This window comes from Trichechus manatus, unplaced genomic scaffold, assembly GCF_000243295.1.
Source record: "Trichechus manatus latirostris isolate Lorelei unplaced genomic scaffold, TriManLat1.0 scaffold00101, whole genome shotgun sequence".
NCBI classification, from domain to species: Eukaryota; Metazoa; Chordata; class Mammalia; order Sirenia; family Trichechidae; genus Trichechus; species Trichechus manatus.
In genome coordinates, this window is record NW_004444037.1 from 6625840 (window position 1) to 6650528 (window position 24689).

A 24689-nucleotide genomic window follows, 5' to 3' on the forward strand; every position below is an offset into this window, starting at 1 on the left:
TATCCTTTCACTATATTTATTTAATCTGTAGGATGAGCAAATAATCTGAGAAGATGGACTGTATGAAGAGGAACTTGGCATCAGGATTGGAGGAAGACTCATTAACGTTCGATATGCAGATGACACAACATTGCTTGCTGAAAGTGAAGAGAACTTGAAGCACTTACTGATGAAGATCAAAGACCACAGCCTTCAGTATGGATTACATCTCAATATAAAGAGGACAAAAATCCTCACAACTGGACCAGTAATAAACATCATGATAAACAGAGAAAATACTGAAGTTGTCAAGGATTTCATTTTACTTGGATCCATAATCAATGCCCATGGAAGCAGCAGTCAAGAAATTTGACGATGTATTGCATTGGGCAAATCTGCTGCAAAAGACCTCTTTAAAGTGTTGTAAAGCAAAGATGTCACCTTGAGGATTAAGGTGCACCTGACCCAAGCCATGGTATTTTCAACTGCCTTATATGCATGTGAAAGCTGGACAACAAATAAGGAAGACTGAAAAATAATTGATGCGTTTAAATTATGGTGTTGGCGAAGAATACTGAATGTACCATGGACAGCCAATAGAACAAACACATTTGTCTTGGAGGAAGTACATCCTGAATGCTCTTTAGAAGCAATGATGGCGATACTTCATCTCACGTACTTTGGCCATGTTATCCAGAGAGATCAGTCCCTGAAGAAGGACATTCTATTTGGTAAAGCAGAGGGTCAGTGAAAAAGAGGAAGACCCTCAACAAGATGGATTGACACAGTGGCTGCAACAATGGGCTCAAACATAGCAATATTTGTGAAGATGATGCAGGACCGGGCAGTGTTTCGTTCTATTTTACTTAGGGTCGCTGTGAGTCAGAATTGACTCAATTGCACCTAACAACAACAGCAGCTTGTTTTATATGATCTCCCAGAGTTCCCTGGCAGGATTGAACCCCAGTTTCCCACTGTAGTAACCTACTCAATAATGAACCACTGTCCCTATTGTTGTGTCCTCAATAAACTACTTGCACTCAAATTCTTGCTTCTGGGTCCATTTCTTGTGAAATCTAGATCAAGACTTCCCCTAACAAATAATATCTCAGTGAGGTCATGCCCTTACTTAGAGCTTTGAAAATTAAAATGAACTCAAGATATGTAAGGAGATAGCTGTCCCAGGCACAAAGAACATTAGAATAACCCAACATCCAACCGGTGCTAAGGTTGCTTTTCACAGTTAAGTCTTGGAGCTAGAAAGGACATAAATGAGAATTTATTAAACCTCCCACTCAGAATTAGAACTAACCATTGTAAGGATCCCTGATCAGTGATCACCCCAGCCCTTGTTCAAATACTGCAAACTACCACACAACACCCAAAGACACCAACCTGTTATGTGTAAGTACCTATCTTGGTGTGACTGTGGCACATTCTAGAAAAGAAGGAAGATAGTAAAAGAGCTCTAAACGTATGAGTGGTTATTGGGAGAGAACAATTTAAACTTAACATACGCAAGAATACCAGTAAGAACTAACTTTGATAAACACTCCCAAGCCATTAAGCCAATCATTAAGCTCAGCTGTTTCTTTGATACTGCATTGCTGAAGTATTTTCTCCTCTATTTTCTAGCCATCCCTATTTTCCCTGGATAGAAATACTCCTTTTTTTCTGTCTGGTGGCACAGTGGTTAAGAGCTAAGACTGCTCACCAAAAGGTTGGCAATTTCAATCCACCAGACGCTCCTTAGAAACTCTATGGGGCAGTTCTACTGTGTCTTGTAGGGTCACTATGAGGTGGAATCGACTCGACGGGAATTTTTTTTTTTCTTTCCCTCATTGGCGACTATCTTCTCTGTTTGAATGAGCATCTCTTGACAGCTACCCAGTGGACCCTGTTGACACTCAGTAAATGGTAAACAGTTTTAACAGCACATATCCACTCCTAGTCACATAAGCCACAGTAGAGGCTCCTTATCACAGAGTCTCACCCCCTGGGTAAACAAAGAAAGGCTAAGAAGTAGTGTGAATACCCAACTTATTGCCAAAAACAGGAGCTGCTTATACAAAGTGCAGCAGCAAACCCAGTTTTCTCTAGAGGATGTTAGAACTCTGGGCAGTTTGCCATTCTTCTCTTCTCCTCTACCCTGTACTACTCCTCCACTCCCCCAACACAGAAACCCTCAGAACCACTGAACATTTTCAAGATATACTAACATGTAAGTTACTAAACAGACCGAAACCAACCCATCTAGAAAGTTTTAGAGGCCAGTCACAAAATTTTAGACGATTAGCACAGTGGGCTATAGTGGGATGTTCGAATGTAAATGAGCAGAAATGTGGTGGAAAGGGCATTTATTTTGGAATCTGTTAAGATTTGGGTTTAAATCACCAGTTATACGACCTAAGGCACTCACAAGGCTCTGTTAATCTCAGTTGCTTTGTAAGTCAAATGGGAATGATACTGACATTTAAAAAAATTCTTGTTGGAAGTAAATAAGGTAAACATGTCAATGTTTAGTAAATCATCAAATTATAAGACAATATGTTGGTGCATAGGTTAAGCGTTTGGCTGTTTACAAAAAGGTTGGGAGTTTGAACCCAGCAGTCGCTCCTTGGAAACCCTATGGGGCAGTTCTATGCTGTCCTATAGGGTCACTATGAGTCAGAGTCAACCTAACGGCAACAGGTTTGGTTTTTTTTTTTTTTTATACTAATGTTAATTATCAGCTGCCATGGAGTTGGACCCCTGACTCATTGTGACCCCACGCATAATGAAACCAAACGCTCGTCTGGTCCTGCACCGTCCCCATGATTGGTTTCAGATCAGACCATTATGATTCATAGAGTTTTTGTTGGCTGATTTTTGGAAGTAGATTGAAAGGTCTTTCTTCCTACTTCATTTTAGTCTGGAAGCTCCCCTGAAACCTGTACAGCATCATAGCAACCCGCAAGTCTCCACTGCAAGATAGGTGGTAGCTGCACATGAGGTGCACTGGCTGGGCCTCAAACCTGAGTCTACTGCAAGGAAGGTGACAATTCTACCACTGAGCCATTACTGCCCCCTTAGTTTTTATTACCTTTCCTTAACACTCTCTTGCAGCGGCTAAAAAAGAAAAGAAAAATCCACTACTATTTGAATGACCCAGTCCAAATCAAGTAGCCTTAGTCAATCCAGAACAATTACTAATTTTAATAAAAATAATTAAATAAATAATGATTAATATCATCACTGTTAACACCACGACTTAGAGACCACTTACTACATGTCAGGCACCATGTTAGACTCTATTCATTATCAACTCTTTTAATTCTTAAAACAGACCTGTGAGATGAGATATTTTTTGAGTTTTATAAAGGAGGAAACCAAGGTTCAGAGACATTAAATTACTTTTTACAAGACTACAATGAATATGTGGTAGAGCCAGGATTAAAACCCAGACCTATTGGATTCTGAAACCTTTACTCTGAGCCATCAAACCATACTGGATACATCCTGGCAATTGGAGTTGGTGGGGTTTGGGGACTAGGATATATACACAGGAGTGGACAAGGAGGAGAGTGGAGAACGGCATTGACCAAGAGTAGCCTGAGAGGCCAAACATCACACTCTGAATGAGCTAAATAAAGAGTGTGGCCAAAGAATTGGATGCGGGGAGAGGGGGATGTAACGGTCAAGTTGTCAGAAGGGTTCAGTCCAGGGGAAAACTCTGATCATGAAGCATCTAGCTGCAAGGTACTGAAGACTCAACTAAAAGTGCAGAATGGAGTCTATTATCCCCTTAAAACAAAGTCTAGATGTAGTGTGGGTCCAGGGTATATTTAGACACTTGACCTTGTCATCAAGGACCCAGGTACTTTACATGCTTCTGTTCTGCTGTACCTAGAAGGTCCACAATAATTACCCCCCTGCCCCCACTGTCCCACTCCCCCTTAGTTGCTTGATGGTTGCAGTAACTCTTGACATCTCATGCATAAAAGCCACACCCAGCAAAGAAGAGGTGGCATTTCCACCCATGTGTCTGCCTCTCCTTACTATGGAGCAAAATCTTTCCAGAAAGCCCCAAAGGACTGCCCTTCCTGTCTCATTTGCCAAGACTGGGTCACACAACCACACACAAACAAGTCATGGCAAAGGGGAAGGAATTACTATGATTAGCTTAGATTAACCAATATTTACCCGCTGGGACCAAAGTGAAGGGTTCCTTTCCCTGACTACAAAGGCGGATGTTTAGACAAAATCAATGCTCTGCCAGCAAGGAAGGAGTCCCTGGATGATGCAAATGATGAAGCATTTGACTAGTCAAAAGGTTAGGGCTTTGAATTCACCCAGAGGCACCTCAGAGGACAGGCCTTTCAGTCTGCTTCCGAAAGGTCGGTCACAGCCTTGAAAACCCTATGGAGCTGTTCTTCTCTGCATACATGGGGTCGCCATTAGTTGGAATTGACTCTATGGCAACTAACAACAATAATAACGACTAGCAAGGTAGAAGTTCGTGCGTGTATGTGTGTGCACATGTATGTGTATGTGTGTGTGAATGTGTGTATGTGTATATGTGAGAGCTCTTAAGAGATGCAAACATCAGGGTTTGCCACACCAGGCTTCTGGCAATATCTCCCCTGAAAGCAATGAGAAGGGAGAAAACTTTCCTGGAATTCCACAAATAAAAATTAGTCTGCACGGAACTCTCTGAGCCATAGGTCTTTCCTTTCTCCCTGAGCATTTTCATTTTATTAGTTGTCAGTCCCTTTTGCCTGGAATCCATCTCTTCTCTGCCTGATCTAAATAACTCCTGGCTCAGACGTCACCTCCACCTCAACCACTGCAATCTCTATCACCCAGTTCCTATGGTTCTAGAGTCTGTATTCTCTAAACCTTTATTTCCCAAAGTTTTTGATCATGGAACTCCCAACCTACACTTTTTTAAAAAATAGATTTTATTTTTTAGACTAGTTGCAGGTTTACAGAAAAATTGTGTAGAAAGTACAGAGAGTTTCCATATACTCCCCTCCCCCCTTGTGCACTGTTTCTCCAAATATTAACATCTTGCATTCGTGTGATACATTTGCTAAAATTGATGAATTAATGTTGATACATTATTGTTAATTAAAGTCCATCTTTGTGTTGAACAGTTTGTTTATCCATTCACCTATTGAAGGGCATCTTAGATGCTTCCAAGATTTTTTTCTTAATTTATTGTGGTGAAATATATATAATAAAACATTTGCCATTTCAACTATTTTTACATGTACAATTCAGTGACAGCAGTTATGTTCACCAAGTTGTGCAACCACAATCACTTTCATTTACAAATGTTTTCATCACCCTTAACAGAAACTCAGTACTCCTTAAGCAATACCTCCTTATTTCTCCCTCTCACTTGCCCTTGGTAACCACTAATCAACTTTGGTCTCTGTGCATTTGTCTATTCTAGATATTTCATATAAGTGGAATCATACAATATTCGTCCTTTTGTGTCTGACTTATTTCACTCAGCCATAATGTTTGCAAGGTATATTCATGTCATAACATGGATCAGAACTTTATTTCTCTTTATAGATGAATGGTATTCCATTGTATACATGTACCACATTTTATCCATTCATCCATGGATGGACATTTGGTTGTTTCCACCTTTTGGCCATTGTGAATGATGTGGCTATGAACATTGGTGTACATGTGTCTGTTTGAGTCCCTGCTTTCAATTCTTTTGGGTATATAACCAGTAGTGGAATTGCTGGGTCATGTGGTAATTCTATGTTTAACTTTTTGAGGAACAGCCTGTTTTCCACAGCGACTGTACCATTTTACAATCCCACCAGCAATAGATGAGGGTTCCCATTTCTCCATATCCTTGTCAACACTAGTTATTATCTGTCTTTTTGATTACAGCCATCCCAGTGGGTGTGAAAAGGTCATTTTGATCTGCACTGCTCTAATGACTAATGATGTTGAACATCTTTTTATGTGTTTATGGCCATTTGTGTATCTTCTTTTGAGAAATCTGTTCAAGTCCTTTGCCCTCTTTTCGATTGAGTTGTTTTGTCATTTTGTTGCTGAGTTGTAGGAGATTTTTATATATTCTTACCAGCTATACAGTTCTCAAGTATTTTCTCCCATTTTGTAGGTTGTCTTTTTACTTTGTTGATAAAGTCCTTTGATGCACAAAAGTTATAATTTTTATGAAGTCAAAATTTTTAAAAAATAAATGTTATGGAACCTAGTTTAGCAAATGCTAATGCCAACAATTCATTTAGGAATGAATTATTATCTAAACGAAAAACAAAACCACAAAAAGCACTTTGGGGAAAGAGCATCTCCTTCTAAATATTCCCATATTTTTAGTCCCTACCCAAAGAGTTTCTCTCTGTCTTCTGTGAGACACCGTAGAAACGAAACCCTACTCGCTGCTTCCCAAGAGCACAGCCTGTGATTGTCCCCTGTGACTCGGCTTCCTTGGCTGACATTAAACCTGATGGAGCCCATCGTTTCTCATTCAGATGCGGCGGGGGTGGGAGAAGCAGCCTAATATTAAACAGGGCCACATCCAGTCCCAAAATGAGCAGTGGCAAGGAGCCCAGCATTAAAGACATAAATAAGCTGCAGGTTTTCAGAAACCTGCCAACAACCCTCTGAAACAGGAAGAGAGTACTTAGGGCTATTCTGCTAACTCTCAAACCTGCGCCTGGATTACTGGCTGCCTAAACCAGCAGCCTGGAACTGACTCCAAGGGCACCAGCCTAAGAAGCCGCCTGAGATACCAGAGAGTTCTGATGGAGGAATCCCAAGATAACCCCTCCATTTGCAGGAGCAGAAGGGGGTTATAAATGTCATCCCTTTTCTGGGAGATGTGATATCTGACTCCATTAGACTTTCAGGAGAGCTGAAAACAAACAAACAGAAAACGAAAGGGCTTAGGATAATGGAATAGGATGAGGTCTGCCACTCAGGTGGTGGTGTGTAGCTGCTCCCAAGTGCCCTGCGTTCCTGGACCAAAGCTTGGCTGGAATTTAGAACCATGCTGCTCACGTTGGGAGCCCTGGTGGCACACAGTGGTTAAGAGCTATGGCTGCTAACCAAAACATCGGCAGTTCAAGCCCACCAACTGCTCCTTGGAAACCTTATGGGGCAGTTCTACTCTGTCCTATAAGGTTGCTATGAGTCGGAATCGACTCAACGGCAATGGATTTTCTGGTTTTTTTGTTTGCATGTGGGAGGGGTTGGAACAAGTATTTTAAACTCTGCTGCATTCAAACCAGGTTTTTGGGTTTCTAAGTCTAAGAGCCTTTAGTTGTGAATGGAAAGCCATTATGGAAGAATACGGAATGAAACAGTTAAAACAGAATCCTTATATGAAAACAAATGATAAACACTGAAGGCCCAGCTGATGGCCTGATCATGTCGAGCAGTATTTGATACAACAAAATTCTGACTCAATAGAAGATTTGGGGATTATTCCTTGGAGTTCATGATAATAAGAGTTAAGCCTAGGAAGTAGAACTCTACATTTTATCATTCAGTAAGGAAACATTTATTAAGCACGATGTGCTTAAACACACAAAAGATGTGGCTTCTATTCTGCAAAAAGTTAACATCATTACAAACATGTCCGAAGTTAAATAATTGTTTAATTAAGAGAATAAGAGCCCAAGAAAAGTCGAAAGGCTTATATGAGAAATCATGGGATACATGCAATGAGATGGAATGGTCTATGAAGTCTTCTGAGAGGAGATGGGATTTGATTTGAGGCTTAAAGGATAAAGGATCTGGATGAAGGGGAAGAGAAAGGAGGGGCATTTTAAAAACTGCCAGGAATAGCCATGTGTAAACAGTGTTGTTTCAAATTGGATTTTTCATTTACCCACATGTTCATCCCCTTATAATCATCATCTGCCTGAAAATCACCATTAATTTATTGTCTTCTTTTTGTTGCTGTTTTAAAAGTTAATTATTTTTATTTTTTTTTAACAACTTCTATGAGGTGTTGGAGCCCTGGTAGCACAGTTGGTTAAGTGTTCGGCTGCTAACCAAAAGATTGGCAGTTCAAATCCACCAGCCACTCCTTGGAAACCCTATGGGGCAGTGCTACTCTGTCCTATAGGGTTGCTGTGAGTTGGAATCGACTTGACAATAATAGGTGTGGTTTTTTGGTTGGTGAGGTGTAACTAAAATACAATAAATTGCACATGTTTAAAGTATATAACTGGTAAGTTTGGGCATATGTATGGGAAGCCTGGGTGGCGCGAGCAGTCTGTGATCGGCTGCTAACCTAAAGGTTGGCAGTTCAAACCCATCCGGCTGCTCCACAAAAGAAAGGCCTGGCAAACTGCTTCGTAAAGATGACAGCCAAGAAAACCCTAGGAAACAGTTCTAGTCTGTAACACACGGGGTTGCCATGAATCGAAATCAACTCGACAGCAATGACTGTTTATTGATTTTTATACACCTCCGTCTCAGTTATTTAGTGCTGTTGTAACAGAAATATCACAAATGGGTGACTTTAAAGAACAGACATTTATTCTCTCACAGTTCTGGAAGCTATGAGTCTAAATCAAGGTCTCAGCTGTGTTGATTCCTTCCTTGTAGGTAGTCCCAGGTTGGTTTGTCTTCCTTGATTCCTTGGCTTGTAGACAATCCTCCCGTGGCATCTGTCTTCTCCTGTGTGTGCGTATCTCTATGTCTAATCGGTTCTTTTTAAACTCAGAAGTGATTAGATTTAGAACCCATCCTACTCCAGTGTGATTTAATTAACATAACAAAGAAAACTCTATTTCCAAATAGTTTCACATCCACAGGTATAGGGGTTAGGATTATAGCCACAGGTTAGGTATTTAGGGAGACACAATTCAATCCATAAACAACCTCTGAAACCATCACCACAATCAAGGTAATGAAGGTATCCATCACCCTCCAAAAGGTTTAATCTTCTTTCCTAATAGGATAGTCAGTGATATATGGCCTCAAGACAATCATTCCACTCAGATTCTAAAAGCAAATGCTTCTCCTTTCTCTGAATGAGGGCACCCTCCTCTCCCACCACAGAACAAAGATTTCATATTTTAACAATAATTGCCCTTCACTGAGGGTGTTTGGTAGCCCAGAATTATGCTTATTTGTTTATTATCCCTAAGGACAATCCGAATGAGGTAGATACTAACTTTATTCCCATTTTACAGGAAGAGAAAGAAAATCACAGATCAGTTAGTAACTCATCCATTGTCTGACAGTCAGTAGACAGCAGAGCCAGCGGTCTGTCTCTGAGACACATACTTTTATGTCTTTATGAACATTTTCCAGGGCCAACGATTCTGCTTGCCTCGCACACTGGGAAGAAGAAATCCATGATCAAGTTTACAGTGTTAGACTTTTCACTCTGGATAATCCAGTGAACTCAGATTGGTTCACTCAGCTTTCAGAAGCTAGGCTTGGACTTCTTCCCTTCTGCTTCCCATAAAAGAGCTTCAGTGGTCCCGAGTGAGAATATGTGAAAGCTCCTCTGTCCACTGCTACCCTGTGATCCCAACTGGCCACTCGCCGTTTCCTGCAACTCAACCAGGATCCTTCATAACTGGCAGAAGAAACCCATCCCAGAAAGAAGAAAAAAATAGGTGTCCCTGGCTCTCAAAATCTCCCCTTCTGGCCTCCACCACACCAGGGAAGGAGGACTCTACTCTGACTGCTGCTGTATAAATGTCCTGTCAAGCTGTTTATACTCACAGTGCATTTTCTTGGCTTCCCCAGCTCTGTTAATTGCCCCAGTTCAGGAACCTTTGAAGGGATAAAAGCCAGATTGCAGAAACACACCAGTGTTTATCATGAATGACTTTCCAGGGGATCCCTGTAACAGAAAGGGGCAGGTTCTTTTCTTCAGAAGCTGTCTTTGCTGCCTCAAGTCTGAGCCTGACTCTTACTCCCTCACCAGCTCCCTTTGAACTGGGGCTTCTGATCCAGAGGAAATGGACAATCCCTATTCATGTTCTCTGGCCTGAAAACTTTTATAAACTTGCAGCTCATGATATGAAATAACTGTGTTGGAAGAAAGTTTTTTTTTTTTTTTTTGATTGTGTGTTTTTGTATCACAATATTCCATCCTTCGAGTCATTCCAGACAGTATCTCTTCCAGTCTATGAGTATTAATCCCTCCTCACAACTTCTTGCTAGCAATATTCTCTCCTCTGCATTGGTGTTTCTTTGTTTAAGTGCCATACAGATATAGATTCAAGCAGGGTGTCTAAGAGTATATATTTGCAAAGCACTGTCTTAGAAGGATACTTTATTGGAGGAAAATACTACTTGTTTGAGAATCTCTAGAATACAAGAGAAAACATGAGGAGTTCTTGAGAGACTCACTATCAAGGAGGAAATCACAAAGGAGGGAGAGAAGGCACCCAAGTGAAGAACATCAGGGGAGACTTGTGATAACTAAGCATGTCTTGGACATTGCGTTATTGCATTTTCACGGTCGTCTCATTAGGTAAGGAAATTGAGTCTTAGAGCTATGAAGTAACTTAATCAAGGTTACAAAGTGAACAATTGGTTGCATGGACATTTGAGTCCTGGAAACCTGGCTCTTAACCACAATGCCCTAATGCAGAGGTAGCATTGGAACTGACTCTTGAAAGATGAGTGGGATTATGATAGGTGGGGTTGAAAGAGGGTGATCCGGTTTTGGAGAACAGCAGGAAACAGTGAAAGAAATGTAGTAACAAAATCTTTAAAAGCATCCCTAGGAGAAACCCATTCATCCATCCATCCATTTATTCAGAAAATACTTGTTGAATACCTAGAGTGTGCCAGGCACTGTTCATTCTCATAAGACCCATCAGGGAACAAAAATCCCTGCCTTCATGGAGTTTCTATTCTACATGGGGAGACAGACTTTATATAAACAGAGAAATAAAGCAGGGTAAGGAAGGATTGAGGGCAGTGATGGTTCAATGGTAGAAATCTCATATTCCATGAGAGAGACTCGGGTTTGATTCCAGGCCAGTGCACCTCAAATGCAGCCACCACCTGTCTGTCACTGAAGCCTTGCATATTGCTATGATGCGGAGCAGGTTTCAGCAGAACTTGTAGATTATGATGGGCTAGGAAGAAAGTCCTGGCAATCTATTTCTGAAAAATCAGCTAATAAAAACCCTATGGAGCACAATGGTCTAATCCTGTTGTACATGGGGTCTCCCTGAGTTGGGGACCAATTTGATAGCAGCTAACAACAACAACAGGAAGGACTGGGAATGTGGGGTATGGTGGGTCTGGTAGAAGTTTAAAATGGAGTGGGGAGCTGTAGGCCCATCACTCAGTCTCTCTCTCTAACTCCGCCTTCTCCTTGTTTCATCCATCTGTGTATCCATCTATCACACCAGCCTCAGAAACCATGAAATTTTTGACGTGGCATCTTAGGACAAATTCCTCCTGCTACATTGACAATTTCAAGCTGCTGAGAGTAATCCTTGAGGCAGGCTGGGAGGCGCTGCCAGCCCAGGAGGTTGTGATCTGGGCTGAGCGTGGTGGCTGATGCTTCCTGCTCCCCAGGCCAAGCCAGGGCTTGCTGTCTTCCTGTTTACCACATCCCACTCTGTCTCCTTCCACACCAGAGGGTCAGCTACTAGAACAAGGCTGAGTACAAGCCCTCCACGGGCTTGTGCAGCCAATAGCTTGGCTGCAAAGTGACCGGTCAGCTCGGAGGAGGCATAAAAGGAATGCAGAGTGTAACTCAGGAAGAGGAGTGCAGAATTCCACTAAAGAAATACAACTCATCCCGAGCACCCTGGCCTGGATCCTGTAGTAAACAAGATTCAGACAGGGAGTTGCAGAGAGTTGAGGGGATGTGTGGAGAGATATGTTGTCTCAGAGCACAGATAACACGCAGAGACTCTGCTCCTTAGGATGCTATTAAGAAATTCAAAATTAGCAAGAGCAAAGCCACTCCAGGGAAGAGTGTGGAGGTGACGCTTAGTGGGGGGCTCTTTCTAACAACTCAATAACAAGTATATGGAGTCACTTGTTTTTTGGTTTAAATAAGCAACATGTGCAAACAGGAAGTAAAGGCAAGAGAAGATGACTTCTTTGATCTTTTGTTGCCAAGTAAGTGTGTCACCCCAAACTCTAAAACATCCTCTCCTGACCTCCAACAAAAGACCAAATCCCAGACATATATCAATACAGTGTCCCCAAATACATGGTTCTTTCCCAGTGAGTCACGTTGACCCCACTCCATGTATTTTCCAGAAAGACTTCACTATTTTATCGGGGGAGGAGATGTGGGAGACCCCACCAGGATGTCATGAGCTGGTGGAGGCAATGCTAAGGTTAGATACTGAAAACTCACAAATTAGGACTCGTCTTACTTAGAGATCACTTAATTTCAAAGAGCCAAACCCAAGCAAAACAAGTGAAAGGAAAAAAAAATAAAAAGGAGAAGCTGTTTGTAATGAAGCATCTCATACTCCCGAGGCACAGGGTAGAACAAGGCTTTGACAGGACCTGGAAGAGCAAGTCATGAAATGAGCCTACTCTCAACACTTCTTCTCTCTGCGCATCTGCCTCTTCCCTTCTCTCTCCCTGCAAACTGGCTTTCTCACATTCAGTCACAGTCTCAGCTTCACGTGACTTCCAGCTTTCAACAGATAATGACCAGGGTCTCTGGGTCCCATTTCCAAATTCTTGGGAAAAAGATTTGGCTCACCTTAGGTCACTTGTCCACCCTTCTTTAATTAGATGGCTGGATTCAGGGAGAGACAAGTTTGACAAAAACAGCTGTAGAAGTCCCTGGAATGGGGAAGAGGGTGGAGGGGGAAGAAAGATGGAGAAAAGGGTATTGCTGGACAGATTTTCCAGTAAATGCCTACTGTGGGGCCCTAATTAATTGAGAAAATGTTTCATAGAGTAAAACAAATCCAACACTGTATCATTTATTTATTTATTTAGTCTTGCACATTTATTTAATTTTTTTAACAACAAAATTATTTAAAAAAAAAACTCTTCAAAGAAAACATAGCGGAAAATATTTATAAACTTGGATTTGGCAATAGTTTTTTCAAGTATGACACCAAAAACATAGGCAACAAAAGAAACAATAGATAAATTATGTTGTTGTTAGGTGCCGTCAAGTCGGTTCTGACTTATAGCAACCCTGTGTATCACAGAACAAAACACTGCCTGGTCCTGCACCATGATAAACTGGAAAAATTGGGCTTCATAAAAATTAAAAACTTTCATGTATTTATGGGTACTATCAAGAGAGTGAAAAGACAACCCACAGAATGGGAGAAAATATTTGCAAATTATATATCTGATAAGGAATTCGTATTCAGAATATATGAGAGCTCTACAACTCGACAACAACAACAACAACAAAAAGGCAAAGGCTTGAATAGACGTGTCTCCAAAGACGTTATGCAAATGATCAATAAGCAGATGAAAAGATGCTCGACAGCATTCATTAGTTATTAGGGAAATCAAAACCACAATGAGATGCCACTTGACACCCACTAGGATAGCTATTATCAAAAAAAAACGAAAAATAACCAGTCTTGGCAAGGATTTGGAGAATTTGGAACACTTGTCCATTTTTGGTGGGACTGTAAAATGGAAAACAGTTGGGAGGTTCCTCAAAATATTAAACATAGAATTTCCAAATGACCCAGCAATTCTACTGCTAGATATATACCCAAAAGACTTGAAAATAGGGACTCACACAGATACTTGTACACCAATATCTGTAGCGGCATTATCCACAAAAGCCAAAAGGTGGACACAACCTAAATAAGCTTCAACAGATTAATGGACAAACAAAGCATGGCACATCCACACAATGGAATATTATTCAGCCATAAGAGGAAATGAAGTTCTGATACATGCTACAACATGGATGAACCTTGAAAATACTAAGCCAGACAGAAAAGGACAAATGTATGATTACACTTAAATGAAATAACTAGAATACACAAATTCATAGAGACAGAAAGTAGATTAGAGATTACAAGGGCCTGTGGGAAGTGAAGAATGGGGAGTTCTTTTTCTTTTTTAATTGTACTTTAGATGAAGATTTACAGAATAAATAGTTTCTCATTAAACAGTTAGTACACATATTGTTTTATGACATTGGTTAACAACCCCACGACATGTCAACACTGTCCCTTCTCAACCTTGGTTTCCCTATTATCAGCTTTCCTGTCCCCTCCTGCCTGCTAGTCCTTGTCCCTGGACAGTTGTGCCACATTAGTCTTGTTTTGTTTTATAGGGCTGTCCAATTTTTGACCGAAGGGTGAACCTCGGGAGTGACTTTGTTACTGAGTTAAAAGGGTTTCCGGGAGCCATATTCTTGGGGTTTCTCCGTCTCTGCCAGGCCCTTAAGTCTGGTCTTTTTTTGTGAGTTAGAATTTTGTTCTACATTTTTCTCCAGCTCTGTCTGGGACCCTCTGTTGTGATCCTTGTCACAGCAGTCGGTGGTAGCCGGGCACCATCTAGTTGTACTGGACTCAGTCTGGTGGAGTCTGTGGTAGTTGTGGTCCATTAGTCGTTTGGACTAATCTTTCCCTTGTATCCTGTTTTCTTCATTCTCCCTTGCTGACGAAAGGGTGAGACCAGTGGAGTATCTTAGATGGCTGCTCACAGGCTTTTAAGACCCCAGATGCTACTCACCAAGGTAGAATGTAGAACATTTTCTTTATAAACTGACCAACACTATATCATTTAGAATACACGTTCGGCTGCTTTAATAAAGACCCAGATATAAAGAAGATGAACATTTATTTCTCCTTCATGTAATAGTTGAAGCATAAGCAGACCAGATATGATAGGGCAAATCCATGATGTCAGCACCAACAGTAAAAACCAAAACCAAACCAGTTGCCATCCAGTAGATTCTGACTCATAGCACCCCCAGGTGTGTCAAAGCAGAACTGCACTCCATAAGATTTTCAATGGCTGTGATCTTTTGGAAGTAGATCACCAGCCTTTTTTTCCCTGAGACGTCTCTAGGTGAATTTGAACCACCAACCTCTCAGTTAGTAGAGCACTTAACTGCTGGCACCACTCATGGCAATCTACCTATGAAAAATCAGCCGTTAAAAACCATATGGAGCACAGTGCTACTCTGATGCACATGGGGTCACCGTGAGTCAAAACTAACTCCATAGCAACTTGTTTGTTTGTACCTTAAATAATACATAAGGTTTAGTATCATTACTAAGCTTCAGGGATTATTTAAGCAAAACGTTTGCCTTTCTTCTCGGTCTATGTGTGCAATCTAAAAATGTTTAATATTTAACCTTAAGTGTTTAAAGCATTGTAAGAGATGACCACTAAAAATTCCCGAAGGCAATCCTTAAGTAGAATGAAGGATAACCATCACCCATACAGATCTTCTAGTCTGCTCCTTCTCAATAAATCATGACATGGACTTCTTTGCTTCAATACATACCTCCTTCTACATTCTCAAAATAGGGATTCTATTAGAAAGAACGTTCTATTAGAAAATTAGGGTTCGATGACTACTACAAAATATCTATTCTGTGAAGGATAGCGTATTTTAAGAGAAGGCAATTTTTTTTTTTTTTTTTTTTTTAATGAGGCAGCAGAGTAAGAAATTCCACTTAGGAAATGGAAATGCTTATTATTTGAATAGAACACTTATTCATCCTGATAATTCCAAGGACTTTGTGAAAGCCCAAATAATGTCCACTAAAAGAAATGAAATCATTGATCATCTGTTACCTAATGGACACTTGGCCCTGCATTGACCACACTGCATTTGTAGCGTGGGTACCTATCCCCCATCCTCTGTATACTGTCATCTGTTCACTTTTTATGACAAATTATTGACATACAACCATGATCTCTCTCAAAGGATCCAAGAAACTACCTTGGCATTTGCTTCTCTTGCAACTATTATAATACTTCATCATCTCTGAACCGTGTGCCTTTTTTGGACTTCCTTATACTTATGAACATATCTTCAATTACCTGCAGTGTGTGTATAGATGTGTGTGTATATAACTGAATGAACTGAACATCAAAAATTCTAAGTAGAAGGCAACTTCTTCTTTTATCACCATTTCTTATCACATATACTGAGGGCTTGAATTATTCCTTGCTCTCCATTGGGTAAAATCTCAGGCAGCCCCCACAGCTTTTTCAGCCAATTTCAGATGTTAAAAGTTCAATCCTGTTCCATATTAAAACTCTGAACTCTCATCTAGTCAGAACTTTTTCTCCTCCTTCAGCTCTGGCCTGCCTCAGGCCAGGGGGCCTGCAGTGGAAAAGGACATAGTCATTTTCTTCTCCCTTCCTCACTATACCTCCTCCTCCACTGTAGGTTTTGGTTTTGGATCCTCTAGGGTCAGAGTGAAGTGTAGGGGTTGGGTAGATTGGGGGAAGTTAGAGGATAAGGGGAACGTTGTTGCTGTAACTTAGTGTCAGGGCCCTCTCTGTGCTGCATGTCCAAAATCTTGCTCTCCCTCTGGATTCTTTGGAGCCTCTATCACTGAGGATCTCTCATCTGAAGTTTCTTTGAGGCAATGTCCCCTCTGACTGGCTGTAATTGCCCCCTGTTCCAGTCTTTGGCTTCAGGTTGCTTATCCCACTGTTGGGGTCACCTCATCCCTCCAGGAGGCCCTCTTGTGCAAAAACCGTTTGGAGATGACCCATGACCAGCTCCTTCAGGGTCCACATTTGCCCCGAGAAGCATGCATGCATCCTCACCCTTCCCATTCCAGACTCTGGAAGCTCAGCCTTTTCCTAGGCAAGCTGCTGCTTCACAGTCTACTCCATTTGGCCTCGCACTTTTAGACATTTTAGGTGGGAATACCAGTACTCCCAAATTCCAGGGAACAAAACTCATTTCTCCTAGTGAGTCTCTTTAAACACTTAACAAGGGAGTCCCCATCAGCCTTGTTCACATCATGCCAAACAAGGGGAGGACTTGGCTCAGATGTTCTCCCCACAAATTCATGCCAAGAGCTGGCCCTCTGGTTCCTTGGTAGTTTATGATCTGGCTCTTCTCTGCAGGAGTCCCTATAACCCAGCCACATCCACAAGGACCATTTCCCCAAGGCCCTTCTTTCTTCTAGTAATTGTGAGACAGGATGTTGGCAGCAGTCTTGTGCCCAGCTGCATGAAGCCATGGGAAGGGGGTGGGTGTGTGTATGGAGAGGCCTTCCAGCTGCTCACTGGTATGTTCGCACAGCCACCTCTAAGCGTAGCATGCCACCTTCCAGGCCAGCATGTTAGCACAACCACTAGCAAACAAGCAGCGTGCCAGGTCCTGGGAGTTCTGTGTGGTACAGCCAGGTTCACACAGAACTGTGTCCCCAGGCCTGAGGTGGCATAAACAGAGCCCAAATTGAGGAGGCTCCACTAAGTCACCCAGGCATCCATCAAACTGAACCCACATTTTTTAATGCTTGTTGATTTAGCCACCACTTATTGGTTGAATAAAAGTGAGCACGTATTTTCAACCTAAGAACTTTGGTTATTTCATCTGTTGATAATAACACTTTCTTGGGTTGTGATCAGGGGCCAAACCAGGTGAACTTCTGTGGGCTCCTTTCAGGTCCTGGCCTCTGTTGTTGATTGAGTCTGGGAGGACACTGGGGACATTTTCTCTCATGTAACCAAACTCCATTTGAGGTTGCCTTTGAAAGCAGGTAGAGTTGTGGTTAAGAGCCCTGCCTCTACCTGAGTTTGAATTCCGGTACCATCAGCTGTATAACTTGAAGCAAACAAGATACACGTTGGCCAATATGAGCTCCAGTTTCCCCTATTGTTTAGTAAGGTAACAATAGTATTTACTTCAGAGTGTAGCTGAGAAATTCAATGAGTTAATATATGTAAAATGCTCAGAGCAGGGCTGGCACACAGTACCAGGTTCTCAGTAAGTGTTAGCTGACACAAGAGACATTTCCATATGTCAGGGTTATGCCCTATTTTTTACTATGTCACAGTGTATTGTGGTTCTGTATCCACTTTGGTTGGACAAAGATGTCAAGAGACCAGCATAGAGCTGTAGGTTTGTGGTACGTGTTAAGCTGAACACTGAATTTGACTGGGAGCACACTACAATACAAATGTGCCTCATAAAAACCTGGCAGCCTTCTTTTAGGGAGCCCCAATGAGAAGGCTGTGGAAACCTTTTTTTTGGGAAAGAAGATCTCGCCCATCCAACACATTTACTTAGTGGATTTTCTGGAGCTGAGAGCACGAGCTGTTACCTTGAGGCTGAATTCTTTAACCCAGGAAGCAGGTTGGTTCTGCATTTCTTGATGTCTTTCTTGAAAATAAACATGATTCGATTAGTCTGCGGAGCATTTTCTACTGTAGGTTTTTTGAAACTTGTTTCTCTACTGGTAAAAATTAATTGTCGTCACCTTTTCACTTTCTGTTGCAGACATTGGAGGAGCTAATGGCAGTTCTTTTCTTACCTTTTATCCATGCCATGGATAAAACAAACATGGCTATCTTGTGGTCAGGTCATGTTTAAACAAAAACTTGGTTCAAAAACTAATAGCTTAAGTCAGTGTGATCAATCTTGGTGTGAGCTTGAGTTTCTTAAGTTTCTCCAGGGTCTCATAAACAATAAGTAGCCAAAGAACTTTTAGTAAACTTTTACCCAGCATCTTGAGTTAGTGACAAATAGAGTACGGTTTTTCTTAACTTTATGATCAGAAACAAAGCATATAAGTCAATGTTGTGAACCGTGGGAAGGAAGGCTTTTTTCCCCCAGGAAGGGCAAAAGGGTATGCAGCCTGAATTATTAATTCCTTACTGAGTACCCACATGAGTCAGGCACTGCACCAGGCACAGGATGGTCAGTGGTTAGTGACTCTCAGCCCCTCCACCCTTCATGGAGCTTAAAGTCTACTGATGTAAGAATTGCTCTGACATTCCAAAGCTATCTGAGAGTAAGCACAATGGTAATGGGTGGGACAGAGCTTTCCCCTCAGAAACTACTAGAGGTTTGAAAGCTGAGGCCTTGAACTGCACCTAGTAAGCAGCCAATGACTATCTCTTAATGTTACTTAAGCCTTGCATTTCTCTCTTCATTCCACTTTTTTTTTTTTTTTTCCAATTCTTGTTCCTATTTCATCACTTACAAAAACCCAAGGAAATCTAGTCCCATAGAAGTCCCTATGTGTTTGGTTGGAAAAAGGAGGGACAGGTAGTGTGGCTACTGCCCCAACTAGGTCAAGACCTTAGACTTCGGAGCCAGATTGCCTGGGTTTGAAACCCGCTTTCACCACCAGCTGTGAGGGTTGGCAAGTTACTTAATAGCCTGAGTCTATTTCCTAAATGGCAAAGTAAGATAGTAATAAGGGTAATCGTGCATGTAAAAACACTTAGCACGGTATTTGACAGTTAGAAATGCTTAATATACGTTGATTATTACCCTTATTACAGGCCTTAAAATGCTTAAAGTTGAAAACTGGTGGTGTGATGGTATTGGGCATAAGGGTCTGTTATTTGGACGAGCGGTGCATCAGAATCACCTGGACAGCCTGTTACAACAGATAGCTGGTTGCCACTCTCAGAGTTTCTGGTTCAGCAAGTCTGGGGTAGGGCCTGAGAATTTGTATTTCTATCAGGCTCCCTCCCAGGAGTCGTTGGGTAGTGCAAACGGTTAAGCACTTGGCTACTAACTGAAAAGTTAGTGGTTTGAATCCACCCAGAGGTGCCTCCATAGAAAGGCCTGGCGATCTACTTCTGAAAGATCACAGCCATTGAAAACCCTATGGAGCGCAATTCTACTCTGACACACGTGGGGTCGCCGTGAGTTGGAATCGACTCTACATCAACTGCTTTTTTAAACCTTTTAACAGCCAAGGCCTGTATTAGATGCCTTACACAAGATAATAATGTACATTAATCTTATGTAAGATAATAATGTATATAGTATATAATAGCATATAATGGTGCATATGAAGATAATGGTGTATATTATCTTGAGGGGCATTGGTGGTTCAGTGATAGAATTCTTGCCTTTCAAAATATCGCTTCTGAAATATCACAGCCATCGAAAACCCCGTAGAGCACATTTCTACTCTGAGACACAAGGTGTCGCCATGAGTCAGAATTGATTTGAGGGCAACTGGCTTGGTTTTTGTTTTTTAACAGGCTCCCAGATTACACTGATGCTGCTACTCTGGGAACCACACTTTGAGGACTGCTGATATAGACTAGTATGCCATTAGCAAAATTATCCCCTTTCTTCTTCCTTTCCAGGAAAACCAGGGGCGTACATATTAGGCACTGTTACCTTGGCCTTTAGCATTGTCTTGAGTTTTTTAAAGATAACAAAGGACTTGATCAGCCTTTGCATGAACACACAGGCTCTCACACTGCAGAAAGAGAAGCGCCAACTCTTAAACTTGGGGGGATAGATAAGGCCGCCATTCTACCCCTCCTCCTGTTGACAGCCACGTGTTCCCCAGCAAAAGAGTTTGCCCAGTTTTGCCTGAACTTCAACGGAAGGCCTGTTCACCAAATGTCTGCACGTGATGAGGGACCGTGACGTGTCAGAGAGCCCTGGAGTTGCCGCAGCATCGGGGAGATTCATGTACCATGGCGGAGTCTGGCACCAGAAGTTCCATACTGTACTGAGGCCCAGGCGAGACCCCACTTGCGGGAGAAAAGCCACTGCATCTCATTAATGCACCTTGTACAACATAGCTGAGATCAATCACACCCTGGGCAAGTCTGGATTGCATTTGAAGCACATTGTGGAACTCACAGACGAGTGGTTTCTGATAGCTAATGAAGAAAAGCCCAGCTGAGGGGTGCTGGGGCTGCAGAATTGTTCCCAGTCGCTGCTGTGCCATCCTCTTCATTCAGCAACCTGCGTGGGCTGGGCAGGAGCAGCAGCTCTTTCTTCTTGGGGTTGGTCCTTACTCACCTGAGTTAACCAATCTGTGTAAGGTGAGGTTTACAGGTGGTCAATCCCCAGTGACAGTGTGTTGAATGCACGTCTATGGGGTCATCTTCTTGATTCTACCCAGGGGTGGACCACTTGCTGATGGTTCCTTTTACACACGTGTAGACATCCGCCTTCTGGTAGGCATATTACCTGTGCAGTCTCACTGTGCCTCATGCTCAGAGGCGCCCACACTTGCTTAATGCTCTGTGGTTGCCATCTTGAAATTCTGAAAAATTTTTCAACAAGGAGCCCCGAATTTTTATTTTTCACGTGGCCCTGCAAATTATGTAGCTGGTCCTGGTGGCATTCTCAAACTGAAAGTCATAATAGTAGCATCAAGGCAGAAGCGGATTTTGATTATACCTAATACATCAAATGAGCTTTTAGCTTTGCTATTGTGAAACCCTCAGGAACTACCACTGAGGAGGGATTGCTCAAGTTCACTGATTACAAGTCAATCCACTCAAAACTGGTTTCATCAAAAACCAGGATGTAAAGATTAGGATGGTGGGTAAAATCAGGAAGAATGTTCTCCCTTTAAGGATCTCATTTCTAAACTAGCATGCCCTAAGATAAATCTGACCCGTCTGAGTCAATAGAATCTGACCATATTTCTAATGAGACCCCGATATTGACCACAATGAGATCAGAAGCTTTTCTAGGAAGCTTTGCTAGGGCACTGGCCCTACCTTACACCTCCTGGAATCCCCAGCACTTGGCATATAATTGTTGTGGTTGTTAGCTGCCGTTGAGTTGACCCCAATTTATGCTAACCCCATGCATAATGAGATCAGACCATTGTATTCATTGGCTGATCTTTTCAGAAATAGATCGCCAAGCCTTTCTTCCAAGGTGCTTCTGAGTGGACATGAACTTCAAACCTTTTGGTTAGCAGCTGAGTGCATTAATCATTTGTACTACATGCATCTTATAAACACTTTTGTTGTTAGCTGCCTTCAAGTTGGCAACCCCATGATCGGTTGTGGATCAGACTGTTGTGCTCCATATGGTTTTCATTGACTGATTTTTCAGAAGTAGATTGCCAGGCCTTTCTTCCTAGTCTGTCTTAGTCTAGCAGCTCTGTTATAACCTGTTCAGCATCATAGCAACACATAAGCCTCCACTGACAGACAAGTGGCATATGATAGGTACACTCCATGTTTGTCGTTAATGATGATGGCGCTGACAATGAACATAGGTTTTATCTTCACCTCCTTTGGATGTCCTTGGAGCTAGAGCCACTCATCATCCAGGAAATTCCACAAGGAGTGGAGCCAGGGGCCTAAATATGGATGGACCGGCTCAGATTCATGCCTAAACTGGTGAAACTGTTCAGAATGCTGCTTGTTCAGTGGGTAGGAAGTGGGTGTTGTCATCATGGGTTTCAAAGGAGAGAACAACACAGGAAGGAGAAGCTGGGGACAAGTTAGAATGGGAGTCCAGATGAAGGGACTTGGCTCTGGGTGTGTCCCTTTCCCTGGAAAGATGCTTCTCAGAGACGATGAAGGGATGTGGCCCTGCCTTACCTTTCCCTAGTCCACAGCCCACCACTATCCTCCTCATACCCTGCAAGTCATCTTCTCCATGTGCCTTGTACACACCACACTCTCTCACTGGGGACTTCGTACTATCCCCTTCCCTCATGCTTGGAACAACTTTTCTCCTTTTCTTCACCTCCAGCCCCACCCTGTGTGTGTGTGCACGTGTGTGTGTGTGTGTGTGTGTGTGTGTGTGTGTGTGTGTGTTACTCATCCTTAAAGTCTTGACTTAGGTTCTTCTTCTTCTGGGAAGCTTTTTCTGATGCTCCACACCTCGGCCCTGACAGGTCAGGGGCCCCCCTTATGGACAGACAGCAGCAGTTAAGAGCACGAGCTCTGGAGATAAACCACCTGGGCTTGAATCTCAGCTCCTCCACTCATTAGGTCTGTGTCCATGGACAAGTTATTAACCCTCACTGTAAAGAGCAGATAATAATAGTACCTAACTCAGAGTCGTTGAGAAGATTTTAAAAGTTAATACAAATAAAACACTTAGAAATATACCTGGCCTAGAGCAAAGCTCAATAAATGTCAGCTGTTATGATTATTATGTACTCCCAAATCACTGTGTACTTAAACTTTCTTGTTTCATTTAGCACCCTCTGTTGTAATTTCCAAGGTCCCTGGGTGGTGCAACCAGTTTGTGCTCGAATACTAACAGGAAAAGTTGGTGGGTCAAATCCACCCAAGGGTGCTGCAAAAGAAAGGCCTGGCAATCTACTTCTGTAAGATTACAACCATTGAAAACCCTAAGGAGCAGAGCTCTACTCTGAGACACATGAGGTTGCCATGAGCTGGAATTAACGGTAACAGATTTTTTTTTTTTTTAAACTGTAATTTCCATTCCCCAGAATATAAGCAGAAGACGCAAGGACTTTCTTTGTCCACTGCTTTATGCCCTGTAGGGTAACCAACCATCCCAGCTTGACTAAGATTGAGAGGTTTCCCAGAATGTGAAACTTTTAGTGCTAAAACTGGGAAAGTCCCAGCCAAACCAGGATGAGCTGTTCACCCTATCCTGGGACTGAGCTTAGTACATAACAGAACTTCATATTTGTTGAACAAGTGAATGCTGAATGCCCATTTACTTGTTTGTTTCTCTCACTACGTTACAGGAATCCTGAGATCAGAGGATGTCTCTTTCCTTTTCATCAGAGTATTCTTTGTGCCAGCACAAGGTTTGGCATACATTAGGTGCATAAACACTTTTCAAATGAGTCAAAGAACAAACTGATCACAAGGATTCAGGTCACAGACTCTGGAATCAGTGGCTCAGTTAATGAACTTGGTCAGCATAAAAATTATTGACACCATGACTATTTGCAAAAGAGCTAAACTTTCATCTAGGACCCCTTCTTGTGAAGTTGCAACTGCTTATTTTCCAAACTGCTTTCTGCAATAAAGGTAGGCATTCAGCTCCCCTAAAACAAACCAATTCCCCAAAGATATTTACATCTCCTAACTGTATTGGCTAACTGTTCCTACAGCAATGCTGTGTAACGAACTACCCCCAAACTCAGTGACTTAAAACAGTTATCACCTTTTCTCACGAATCTGTTATTGAGTTTGGGATTAGCTGATCTACGTTTGGCTGTGCTGGGAGGCTCTGCTTTAAGCTGCAAGTCTAGCTGGATTTATCTGGGGATCTGTGCTCCATACATGTTCACTCTGGCCCAGTCTGAAAGGTAGCAACTACTCAGGGGAAGCTCCTCTCATGGCATTGGCAAAAGTACAAGATGGCAAGTGGAGATACAGAAGGTCTCTTAAGGCCTAGACTAAGAACTATATACCATTACATCCGTGCATATTCCACTGGACAAAGCAAGTCACATGGCCAGACTCAAAATCAAGGGGAAAGGAAATACTTTCTTCCAGTATGAGGTCATAGCAAGAATGTTGCTCTAGAGATGAAATACTGAGGCCAATAATTCAATTTACCACTCCAGTCCTAGTATCCAAAATATCTCTACTCTAGTCTTAAAAAAGGCCACTGTTTTTTGTGCATCTAGCACCAACTAGATGCCAGGTAACCAGGTACTGAGCGAATACCAAATGGAATTAAATGGAAACATAGTCTAAAATTCTCAAATTTTAGGATGCATGCCCGTTTGTTAAAAATTTCCTGGGGACTATACCAATATGCAGATACACAGCATATTAAAATGCAGGTATCCTTCTCCCAGATAGCATGACAAGGTGTTCCAGGGCCCAGGAATCTCTATTTTCACAAGCACCCTGGGTGAAACAAGGACCAT